The following is a 13,629-nucleotide window of genomic DNA, read 5'->3' as shown; positions in this document are numbered from 1 at the left end:
TTAAAAGCAAAAGTGAATTACTGGGACCTTATGAAGATAAAAAGCTTCTGCACAGCGAAGGAAACAACCAACAAAACTAAAAGGCAACCAACGGAATGGGAAATGATATTTGCAAATGACATATCGGACAAAGGGCTAGTATCTAAAATCTATAAAGAGCTCACCAAACTCCACACCCGAAAAACAAATAACCCAGTGAAGAAATGGGCAGAAAACATGAATAGACACTTCTCTAAAGAAGACATCCAGATGGCCAACAGGCACATGAAAAGATGTTCAGCGTCGCTCCTTATCAGGGAAATACAAATCAAAACCACACTCAGGTATCACCTCACGCCAGTCAGAGTGGCCAAAATGAACAAATCAGGAGACTATAGATGCTGGAGAGGATGTGGAGAAACAGGAACCCTCTTGCACTGTTGGTGGGAATGCAAATTGGTGCAGCCGCTCTGGAAAGCAGTGTGGAGGTTCCTCAGAAAATTAAAAATAGACCTACCCTATGACCCAGCAATAGCACTGCTAGGAATTTACCCAAGGGATACAGGAGTACTGATGCATAGGGGCACTTGTACCCCAATGTTCATAGCAGCACTCTCAACAATAGCCAAATTATGGAAAGAGCCTAAATGTCCATCAACTGATGAATGGATAAAGAAATTGTGGTTTATATACACAATGGAATACTACGTGGCAATGAGAAAAAATGAAATATGGCCTTTTGTAGCAACGTGGATGGAACTGGAGAGTGTGATGCTAAGTGAAATAAGCCATACAGAGAAAGACAGATACCATATGGTTTCACTCTTATGTGGATCCTGAGAAACTTAACAGGAACCCATGGGGGAGGGGAAGGAAAAAAAAAAAAAAAAAGGACGTTAGAGTGGGAGAGAGCCAAAGCATAAGAGACTGTTAAAAACTGAGAACAAACTGAGGGTTGATGGGGGGTGGGAGGGAGGGGCGGGTGGGTATGAGCACTGGGTGTTGTATGGAAACCAATTTGTCAATAAACTTCATATATAAAAAAAAAATTAAAAAAAAATAAACATCTTAATATTGAAAAAAAATAAAAAATAAAAAAAAAATAAAAAAGTATAAAGTTAAATTAGTGGTTCTCAACTGGATGTGACTTTACCCCTCAGAGGATATTTGGTAATGACTGGAAACATTTTCTGTGTTAAAATGGAGTGGAATGTGTGCCACTTGCCTTTGATGGATAGAGGGCAGAGATGCTGCTAAAACATCCTGTGACACATAGACAGACCCTCATAACAAAGACCTGTCCACTCATACCCTAGGTCTTTTTTTTTTTTTAAACTTTTTTTTAATGTTTATTTATTTTTGAGACAGAGAGAGACAGAGTGCAAGCGGGGGAGGGACAGAGAGAGGGGGAGACACAGCATCTGTGCTGAGCTGTCAGCACGGAGCCCGACACGAGGCTTGAACCCACAAACCGTGAAATCATGACCTGAGCTGAAGTTGGAGGCTTTACCAACTGAGCCACCCAGGTTCCCCTTCCACCTCACTATTCTTATTACTCTCTCCCCTATTTATTATCATGTTTTGAGATTTTCCCTACCTTTTGTGAAATCAGCCATGCCATTAATATTGTATCTCTTCTAGGCTTTAGTTGTGCTGTAGTGAGAGGGTTACTTGGAACCACTACTCAGCCGTAACACCAGGCTGGAAGTTTCCTTTTTTCTCTTTTAAGAGGCCGTACAAGAGTGCTTAGTAAAAGATAGTCCATTGCTTCTATAAGACCAGCAGTTCACGTTGACAGGTTAAGGAAGGGATGAGTACACTGTGTTGTCCTTTTGCAAATGTTACTTTTGCAATGAAGTTTCTGTTGGCTAATGGTCAGTACTGTGAAACTCTGGAGGACCTCAGCATAACAGATGCTGGTGTTTTCTGACAGAAGTCAAGTTGGTGAAATGGACCTGTTTTACTGTGTTGCCTACACGATTTGCTTGTCTTTGCAGCCAAATTTTGAGTTTAGAATCTTTGAGGTAAAACTACTTCCCATTCTTCTAGACACTGATGGATCAACTGTATAAAACACCAGTGTATAATAGCAAGAACAGGTACTTGATCCTACCCTATTAGGGGCTCCTCTTGCTGAGAGATGGGTACTCAACGCTGTCACTAGGTGCTGTGCAGAACTGTCAGGTGTAATAGCTCATCTTTGACTTCCTTTGTTTTGGGAACCCATTGCTGTCAGAGTTGGAGTAGGTAATTTGAACACTTTAGTTACAGCCAGCAGAAATGGAATCAATACATGCCAGGATTAACTTCAGTGATTAATCCCAGAATCAATGAACCAAATGATTATCATTTCTGTCAGCTGAAGATTCTGGGATGCAAAATTGTGATTAAAGAGGTGGGTTAATTTTGCTCTACTGGCTTCTACAGCAGCATATCTGAAGCCACTGTTTTTTTTTCCCTTGCTTTGCAATTGCTTCAGTGATTCCTTTAGCTGCAGCCAGTTCCTGTGCCACATGGTGGGGTGATCAGAAGCCAAATCTGACAATGATGAGAGGCAAAGTCAACTTAGTCTGGGCCGCTAGATTTCCAAGGATAATGCCAAGCTAGTGAAGTTTCTAACTTTTAGATCAGAGAGAGTATTCTGACTCTGTGTTATGGGCAGGCAGATGCCATTTGCTGGTTTTCAAAAGAGAGCAGAGAAGGCTGGAGGAAGGGCTGGGCTTGTGACTGCCTAACTAACGGCTCTGAGTATCAGTCAATGCAAGGCTAGAGAGCCATCTCCACGGCGGTGCTTCCCAGTAGAGACTCCAGGCAGAATGCACCCAATACTACTAGTCAGGCTGAAGGATTTGCATGTGCCAGAAACAGTGCTCAGAATTCTGTCTTATTTCATTTAAAGATCACAACCACTCTGTGATAGGTGCTGTAAATACCCTCACCCTCACTTTCTGGATAAGAAAACAGGGCTCAGTCAATTAAATAACTTTCCCAAAGATACATGCCTCATTTGAATGTAGGTCTATCTGATTCTGGATTCTCAGGGCTCATTTGCTCAGTTGAGATCATCCAGGTATGGATAAGGAGAGACGGCTCTTGTTACGAGTTGAATTATATCCCCCAAAGAAGGTAAGTTAAAGTTCTAACCCCCATTACCCTAGAACATGAATTTATTTGAAAATAGGGTCATTGCAGATGTGATTAGTTAAGATGAGGTCATACTGAAATAGTGTGGGCCCCTAAGCAATATGAATGGTGTCCTATAAGAAAACAGCCATGAGAAAAGAGACACGGGAAGAATGCTACGTGAAAACGGGGGATTGGAATGATGCATCTGTAAGGCAAGGAATGCCACAGGTTGTCCACAAACCACTAAGTTGCAGAGACAGCATGGCTCTGCTAACACCTTGATTTTAGACTCTGAGCCTCTAGAACTGTAAGATGATAAATTTCTACTGTTTTAAGCTACCCAGTTTGTGGTGCTTTGTGATAGCAACCCTAGGAAACTCTTGGGTTAAGGGCATATGTACATGTGTTTGTATTTATTAGAATGGCAATTAAAGCAAGCAAGCAAGCAAGTCACACATAATCCATAAAGCTGTAAAGCCTGCTCTGTGCAGAATACAATGTCAAGGGGGCTGGGAAGTCAGATATATAAGACTTGGTCTATGTGCTTAGCTAACATCATGTTTATGATGTATTTCTCATTTGCTGTTTTCCAGCCAGTACCCAGGCAAGGAGTCCATGTCATGAAATGACCTACACCTCTGGAGACAGATCTGCTTTGGTGGGAGGCCCTACTGTTTCTCAGCGTTTTAACCTTGGGGAAATTACTGAGTCTGTCTTCTGTTTCAATTCCTTATCTGAAATATGGGGATGATGGTAATAAAGAGGTTGTTGCGAGCATCAGTTATTTTGTGCGAGGTGTTTGGCATAGTCCTTGGCACACAAGTGTTCCATAGATAGGATATATAATTACATTCTTTCTGTGCTTTTAATAACTGAACAAGGTGGGGACTATGAGTCCAATTTTCATAAAAGGGCTAAGTGACTTCCCCAGGAATGCAGAGATAGTAAGATGGCAGAAGGGGGTGCCTACCCTGTGTGTGACTCTCCAAAGGCTGGGTTATGTCCCTTCTATTGCACTGCCTCTCCAAACTAGAGAACAGCCTAGTCTGGTAAATAAGAGGCTGGAAAACATAAGGAGATCAATGTGGGTAAAAGCTGTATATGCAAAATGAGTCCAGCCGGCAGTTTGACCATCCACTGTGAGTGTCCCCATCTTGCTGGGGCACTCAGAGGAGGCTCTGCCATGTGGGAAGTAGGATCTCAGTCCCACTGGCCTTTCTTCGTCCATGTCAGGAGCATCTATCAATCTGCTTCTTTCCTTCATTTCTTTTCTTCTCTCTTTTTTTATGTTTCCATACTTTGGACAACACTGTCTCTTGAAAGAGAGAGGAAGGGGACACCAAGGGAAGAGTGGTAGGTGGGTAAGTTTGTTTCTTGCCCCATCAGGTTTATAATGGGGTGATCTGAGACTGGACATCAACATTTTTAAAAGCCTCGTTGGCTAGAAATGCCAAGACGTTTTTTTCTTCTTGTTCCTTTGAGATGGACCAAAAAGAGAGCCAAATACAGCATTTTAATGGACCTTTTGGTTATGAAAACACAAAGCAAAAACCTAGCTTCAAAATGGGGGAAGTCAAAGCAATGTGGAGCTACATGATTTGCCTGTCATAAAAATCTCAGTATCATTTCCGCTGTGGACCAAATTTCAAGGTGAAAAGGGAAGACGGCCACTTCACTATTAAATATCAAGCACTAGCGTGGACATTGACAACAATACCCATCACACACCCTGAACAATTTACGGGGAGGGGGTAAAGGCAATTAAAGGTTCCAAACCCAAAGAATACTGTCAGTGATGGAGAAACACAAAAGCCATTTCAAATAAAATGTTCCTGAACTCTTAGCCTCAAACCACTTTCCTGATAAAATTACAGAGCTTGTTCCATTTATATCTGTATTAACTTTTAACCTCTGCACCATTCCAATAGTAGAAGATTAATCACGGAGCCTAATCGTGTAAATTAATGAGGGCAAATCTGAATTACTGATAGTACCAAATGCCAGAAGTGCTTAACAAGAATGCAGTTTAACTGTCTCTTGCCGTATATGTAAATAGTAAATGAATAAGTACCACGTGTCATAAAGCTCTTTCCACATCACATGACATAATGTATTCAAAATACTCATCCATGTTAAGAAATGCCTATTAAACATGAATGAGATGCTGAAATTATGGAAGGAATCCTCAATTATCCTTGGCTGTTAATTTTAGTGAAGATCTCTTTCAAACATATGACCTTGAATATCCACAGAGGAATTACCTTGTGCTTTTTTACTCTTTGAGGATCTCAATTTTTGATCATACACTCACAATTAGTAGATTAGAAACTATTGGTACTTTCTAATTAGTAGATTAGAAACTATTGGTACTTTCTGATATGCTGTCTGGGACAGTCTACATCGCTTTGGCCTAAGAAAGCACGCCTTGGTGTAAAATAGCATGGAGCCAGCAGGTGGCAGTGTGTCCCCACCTGAGACGGAGGCACTCTTGCTCAGGAAAAGCCCCCACACAGGCTGAAAAAACAAGTAAAAGGCAAATGTTTCCTTGCTTTGTGAAAGGTGGAAATCCATCAACCATGTTCCTTTTTCCATACAGCTGCAGAAGGTCGGTGAAGTATCTGCTTCCAGAATCCTTATCTTTTGGGGTGGCATGATCCTGCCAGCTTGCCTGTCCTCTGGCAAAGTGTGGTGTCCTTGCCTTCTCTTGGAGCCAGATTTTGGAAAGCCCTGCTGGAGACCACTGGTCTGATGTCTGAGTCAGAGGCTATACCAGTCTGAAATGTGTCCTCTCCAGAAAAATAGTATCTTCCAAACACGCTTCGGGTAATGAAAAGGTGATAGGGGAACACAGGGCCTCTGGCGGTGCTGCTTATCTTTCTTCATTGTGTTTTATGATAAAACATTCCCTAGGTGATGCTCAGCAGTACAAAGTCTTGAATCACTGAGCTGGAAGCAACCTTAGAGTTCATGGCCATCCTTCTCATTTCACAGGGAAACTAACTGAGGCAAACCAGAATTATTCACCCCAGACCACACGGCTGGTTATGTGATAAGTCAAGAATAGAACTTGGGGCTTACTCCCACTCACATACTCTTTTTTTTCCCTGTACATTTATAATGCCTTGGCACTAGGTAAACAAAAGTTCTGAATAGGCAAAAGGAAAGGAAATACTTTTTGACTGGCTTCTATGTTCTAAACAAATCATTGTGCTGGTTTCTTTTGTATACATGTAGTCTTTTAATCCCTGGAACAAACTGGTAGCTGATGTTACTTTCAATTTATAAATTTATTATCTGAACCTCAGAGGGGTTAAATGACTTGCCCAAGGTCATGCAGCTAGTAAGTGGTGGTTGAGATTTATGTTCCACACCAATGAAGAGAAGCAAAAGTTGGTTTTTGGAGGTTGTTAAGCACTGAGTAGGGAGGAGAGTAGGATTAGTAGAGGATCCATAGGGAAAATGACTCATCCTTTGTCTTTGCAAATATCACTCTGCCTTTCATGGAATACCTCCTCCAGTACTGTTTTTATGTTTGAATCCTCCCACAAAACATTCTCTGAACTCCAATTTGAAGTTCTTAATCCTCTGAACAAATGTATTATTTATTGTTGGTGCCCCTCATCAGGCATATCATTTATTGTCTTTAAGAAACAGTTACCTCTTCATGTGTAAAAATATGTTTTCTTCCAGTTTGAAAATAGGTGGTCACTAAATATTTGATGGACTAATGAATTAAATATTTAAGTAGCTAGTTGGAGTTTACAAAAATAGGACACATCCCTGAAGAGAACATTAATACTACTCTTTTATTTTCAATATTTTCTAGTTTTGGGGAGCCTGGGTGGCTCAGTCAGTTAAGCATCTGACTCTTGATTTCAGCTCAGGTCATGATCTCACATTTGTGAGTTCAAGCCCCATGTCAGGCTCTGTGCTGACAGTGTGGAGCCTGCTTGGGATTTTCTCTCTCTCCTCTCTCTCTGGCCCTACCCTGCTTGCTCTCCCCCTCAAAATAAATAAACTTCAAAAAAATTTTAAAAAAATTTCTACTTTTGAGTACAGAACTTCATATGAAAAGATGTTTAATATATGAGATTAGGGAAATGCAAATGAAAGCAACAAATGCAAATGAAAACAACAATGACATACACATCTATTAGAATGGTCAAAATCCATTACATGACCCCACCAGATGCTGATGGGGATGTGGAACAACAGGAACACTCATTGCTGGTGAGAATGCAGAATGGTGCAGCCACTTTGGGATACAATTTGACATTTTCTTACCAAAACCAAACATACTACCACAGGATTCAGCAATTGCACTCCTTGGTGTTTACTCCAAGGACGAGAAAACTTATGTCCATACAAAAACTTGCACATGGATTTTTATAGAAGTTTTACTCATAACTGCCAAAACTTGGAAGCAACCAAGATACCCTTCAGTAGGATAAGTTGTGGTACATCTAAACAATAGAATATTATTCAGTGCTAAGAAGAAATGAGCTACCAAACCATTAAAAAAAATAGGGAAGAACCTTAGACGCATATTACTAAGTGGAAGAAGCCAATATGAAAAGACTACATACTCTCTGAGTCCAAATATGTAAGGCAAAACTGTGCAGACAGTAAAAGATCAGTGGTCACCAAAGGTCATCAGGGGGAGATGAATAAGCACAGAACAAAGGATTTTTAAGACAGTGAAAATACTCTGCATGATACCTTAATAATAGATACATGTAATTATACATAAGTCCAAACCCAGAGAACATACAACACCAAGAGTGATCTGTAATGTGAACTATAGACTTTGGGTGGTAATGATGTCAGTGAAGTTCATCAGCTATAACAAACATGCAACTCTAGTGGGGGGTGTTGATAATGGGGTAGGCTCTGCATTGCATGGGGGCACAAAGTTTATGGGAAACTCTGCTTTTTCCTTCAGTTGGCTGTGAATCTAAAAGTGTTCTAAAAATAAAGGTTTTTTTTTTAAGTTTATTTATTTTTGAAAGAGAGAGAGAGAAAGAGAGACACAGAGAGAGAGAGAGAGAATCTGAGCTGGGAAGGGGCAGAGAGAGAGAGAGAGAGGGAGACACAGAATCCAAAGCAGTCTCCAGGTTCTGAGCTGTCAGCACAGAGCCCAATATGGGGCTCTAACTTACCAATGATGAGATCATGACATGAGCTGAAGTTGGACACTCAACTGAGCCACCCAGGCACCCCAAAAACTAAAGTTTTTTTAAAAAAATAACTTGGTCTTTGGTGAGAGGGACTAATTCAGAATTGGAGGGAATATGACAAACGAGTACATAGCACTGCTGAAGTCATAGCTCATGCATGGGTGGGGAACTGAGTAATGGTGAATTACTAGTTAGTAATTATTAGTATTAGTAATTAGTATAGATGACAGGGGGTGGGATGCTTTCCAGTGTCTTGTTCTACCTCCAGTATCAACGATGTAGGGATATGAATTTGAACTTAAACCAGAACAGAATAAGAAATAGAGCAAGACAGCAAGTTTGGTACTATTTATAATCCTGATAAAGTGGGGTGCCTGGGAGGCTCAGTCGGTTGAGCATCCAACTTCAGCTCAGGTCATGATCTCACAGCTCGTGAGTTCGAGCCCCGCATCGGGCTCTGTGCTGACAGCTCAGAGCCTGGAGCCTGCTTCGGATTCTGTGTCTCCCTCTGTCTCTGCTCCTAACCCACTTGCATTCTGTCTCTGTCTCTCTCAAAAATAAATAAACATTAAAAAAAATTACTTTATAATCCTGATAAAGTACCGAATAACAATAGTGCAAAAAAGTCTAAAGAAAAGGATGGCATGAGACCCTCTTTATAAAAGCACATATTCCTTGGCTGGTTAGGTTTCTATCTTCACTCCTGTTACTGCATACTTTTTTATCCAGATACAACCTCTGAATGTTCAATCAAGAGGTATTCCTCACCCTAAATAAGAATACTAATCTTCTTTGTCCTAAAATTATCCTCCTTTTGGAGTTATTTTGCCTCTGAGCAAACACAAGTATCTCACCTATACAGCATTTGAAGGCTTTGTAACAGTATGTAGATTCACTGTTGAAATCAGTCATTGTAAATGACCATCTTTGACTACCTCAACTACATCACTATTCCTGGTGTCCTTTTTGGACTTGGCACCAACATTTGTCTTTGCATAAGAGAGACCCTGGCAATAGGACTACACAAAATTTCAAGGTCTGAAATAGAGTTCACTCTTTGAAATTGAAAACTGGAGAAAGAAATTCTGTGACTTGGCCAAAGACCCAGAGTTTGATCTGTATAAGAACCAAAGCCTTCAGACTCCCAAAGTCTTTACTTATATGGCTCTGTTTCTGCAAGAGGTAGCTAGTAAGCCAAATTCATAATTTAACATATAACTCTCTTTGAGAAGATTTAAATGCATTTGGCCAGATGTATGGATAAAAGTTCAATGGTCAGTTTATTAAGTTAAGCCAGGGATATTTCAAATACATAATAAACCATTCAAGGTCAAGGGTGATTTTGGTTTTGAATATAGAAGCTGCTTTGCCTATCTTGCCATTGAATTCATTTTGAATCCCAAGTTGTGTTCTGTGGCTGCTATTCAAGAGGCATATTCTTGTTGTAGAGTCCAGCTCTTGGGCAAACACAGCTGCAGGAAAGCCAGGATGATGCACTGCTCTTCTGAAAAGGACCTTGACCTCACTTTCCCCACAATGGCTGTGGCTCACCTTCTCTTTACCACGGTGTCAGTTTTCATTACCTTGACATTTCTCACGCTTTGATGTGTGATATGAAATGGTAGCCTTTGGCAATAGATGGGGAAATGAGGCTTCACGGGGACATAGAGCGCTTGCCAAAGGAAAAGTGTGGAAAATGGATGTGACAAGGTTATTCAGATTGCTTTCTTAAGGAGTTTCAGCTCAGCTGTACGTGATGATGCTACCAGTTTCTGCTTCAACTTGTTTATTATAGAGGTAGCTGTGTATCCCTTTGTGAATTTGTCATGGATACTTTTGCCATCATGCCTAGCATGGGAAGTACTGTCTGGTAGAGAAAACAAACTAACCAGTCATCTAGGAAAGCTTCGTGAACACCGTTAATTTCCATTTCAATTGCTGAGACTTCAAATTTATAATGGTGACCTTTTGTTTCTGTATTGTTATTGCTGATTCTCTTTTCACGGGTTTTATTTTGTTACTGTTTAGCAAGAGGCTCTATAACATAAGTGAATTAAAGAACTTCTTTAGTCTGTTTTTTATCTATAGTAATTAACAAATAACAGCAATAAAAATATTCAGATGACACTACATTGTTTTTTTTTTTTTTTCCTAAGATGTTGTAATGATAAGAATATGGGACCGAAGCATAAGAGGGTAAAGCCAGAAATTTGACATAAATTTTCAAAAGGACATGTGAACCCAGGTATGATCTGGGATGAGACTGCAGGCTAGTGGGACCCTGTCTGCTGACTGGGTTTTAACAGTAGGTTGTTTTAGGCAGCGTGATTCCAAATGATGCATCTGTTTGGTGTCAGGATTCCATTCAGCCAGCGGCTGGAGGAACAGAGTGTGTGCATGGGTGTTTGCTTGCAGTCTGGCCTCCGTCCCTGTATTAGTTCTCTATCATGACATAACAAATTACCACAAACTTAGGGACTTAAAACAACATAAATTTATTTTCTCTCAGTTTCTATGGGTCAGTTCAGGCATGAGTTAGCTGGGTTCTCTACTCAGGGTTTTGCCAGGCAGAATTCAAGGCGCCATCCAATCTTGTCATCTTATCTGGGGTTTTTAGGTATTTCAAACTCACATGGTTGTTGGCAGAATTCATTTCCCAGGGTTGTAGGACTGAGACCCTCAGCTATACACAGGCAGTTTATAATATAGCAGTTTGCTTTCTTCTTCCAGGGCAGGAAGAGAATATCTCTGATCTTCGTTCCCTTTTAAAAGCCTCACCTACCTAGTTCAGGCCCACCCTGGTTAACCTCCTTCTTGAATAACTCAAATCTAACTGATCACTGCCTTAATCATATTTGCAAAATATCTTAACCTTTGCCACATTCTGTTGGCCAGAAGCAAATTGTAAGTTCTAACCAGCAATCAAGGGTACAACACTAGGGGGCAAAGATCATGGGGGCAGTCATACAATTCTGCCTATCACAGTCCCCATCACCCTCCCTAAGCTGTCATCACAGGGCTATTGTTGCCCCCTAATTGCCAAGTCCAACAGCCTCCTCTCAGCTCTCACTCTCAGTGGCATGGGGCACTGCTAAACATGCTCCTCATTCTTCTTAGGGTTTTCTGATGTTGCTATCTCCCAGTTCCCTACCAGTGAGGAAGTGTAGGACTGGAGAAACCATATGATATTTGTAGTCAAACAGAACCAAGTCTTAATTCCCACTCTGTTTCTTAGCAGGAATAATCCACAAGTAGCTTGTATCTGTGCTTGAATGATGCTGGCAGGAGCTGGAAAATACAAAGGAGCTTCTCTACTTCCCCATTTCTGTCTACTTGAGTACCCTCCATTAGCAGCACATAAATGGAAACCAGTAGTTTCCAGGAAGGGAATCTAAGAAGTACATATTGCAGACTCCAGCCCCAGCATCCCAAAGCACAGAATTTGGTCTTGAAGCTGAGAAACAATAGGTAAAAACAGGCACAAGTATCTACCCATTGCAAACATCCAGTGTCAATAACCGTAACACAGTTAAGTGAATGTATCTGAGCCCCTTGTTAACTCCAGTCTGAGATAACAAAAGTTCCCTTTGGGTACAACTCAGTTTCTTGCCACAACTATACAATATTCTTTTGTGTTAAAGTATGTGTCTCCACTCCTCAGACCTGTTGGGCCAGTTCACAGAAGCTTTCCACTTCACATCTGCGTGAGTTCAACACATAGACTGAGGTTTCCGGATACCCCTTACAGAGTTTCACCCTTGTGCTTTTTCAGAATCATTTAAATCAGTCACTGAACCGTTTCAGAAAGTTCTACCCTTCAGGACTCCCCAGTGCTCCTGTCTTCCCTCCCACCTCTACTTGCCTGGTAACTTTGAATCACAGAAGTTTGGCCATTAGCAGGCATCACAGTAGGGATTGTAGTAGAAGCAGAATTAGTTCTGACCCAGGTGCTATAGGAGAGACTACTGATGCTGCTCCTTCCTCACATGACCAAATGGTATTCTGAACCCACTTTAAACCACCAGCTGGCAAGGCTGCAGACACCCGTCTCCTAAGGGTTAATCCACTTGTACATTAATCTGCTTCTTTTCATTGTGCCTTTTATTGCTCTGGGTTATTGTAAAGGTGCAGAGATTAATTAGCAGATTTAAAACCTTGAAAGCTTCATTACATAATTTTAGTCATCAGGAAACCTTGGGAAAACTTAAAAAATGAAGGCACTAAATCATTTTAATTGGAAATTTAACTGGGTATCTTTATAGAATATTTTATTGCTTGTCTTCTGAACAGACAGCTGCCTTAATGTGTCCTTAGACACTAGAGTTCTAAGCTAGGATGTTCCTCAGGAGATCTTGTTCTTGTCTTGGTGTGAGGAGGTGGGATTTGCCTGTAGCAACCAGGATCATTAAAAACAGGTAGGCCCTGTTTTAAGAAATCCTAGCATGTGAAAACCAGAGAATGTTAATGTGCAAACTATGTCCTATGTTACAAGAAGAATCTACTTTTTTAATTAAACAAATGAGATTCCTAAAATAGTGCACCTCTTTAAATTTCCATAGAATAATTTCATTAGTAAGGGTTTATTTTTTTCTCAGTTATTCTGGCGACGTGCTCACTGAGCTCCAGGAAATTCTGCCACACCTTGACATGTTGTCTTTACAGGTCTTCAGATTGTGAGCAGAACAACAAATCCAGCTGGAGGCTGAATTTTCTCTCAGCTGTATGGGCACACTGCTCTCTGGTCAGTACCAGGCTGACCCCCTCTTCATCTCGCTATGCATTTTATCAAGGGTAATACACGAAAAAGATAACCCCTGAGGTTCCATTACTTGTTCAAAAAGAGATTATGCAGGCCCTCTGACCAAGAATAAAAGTGAAAGTAGAAAGAGAAGTAAAATATTTTATCAACAAAATTCAAAAAGTAAACCATGGCTTTAACATAGACTCAGTGGTTGTTTTTTCATTTTATGCTTAAAGTTTCCCTAAAATACATCAGATCAAGATGGGCAATCCTGCTTGAAAAGTGAGAGACAGACCTCTGGCAGCTGGGCTTGGTCTCTTAGAGGTAGGTGAGCCATCATTCACCCCAACCAACATCACCCCAGATTCATGATGTTTCATCTAAGTTGCTAACAATTACAGGGGTGGGGCAGTTCAAGTCTCCACACTGTCCTGAACATATTCTTCTGAATGGCTCTGTCTACGTATGGTTCTTTCTGCTGTCTGTCCCCAAGATCTCTCATCTAGACTATCTGGAGAGGCCATGGGGGCAGAGCAGAGAACAAAAGCTCAAGCACTATCTTTAGCTTGTGTCTGTGGCTCCCCATTTCTCACCAATTCTGGGCTT

The sequence above is a fragment of the Lynx rufus genome, unplaced genomic scaffold (assembly GCF_022079265.1).
Source record: "Lynx rufus isolate CCGP_SWC_20201006 ecotype Redwood Valley unplaced genomic scaffold, mLynRuf1.p SCAF_8, whole genome shotgun sequence".
NCBI lineage: Eukaryota > Metazoa > Chordata > Mammalia > Carnivora > Felidae > Lynx > Lynx rufus.
Note: the sequence above shows the minus strand (reverse complement) of the source record.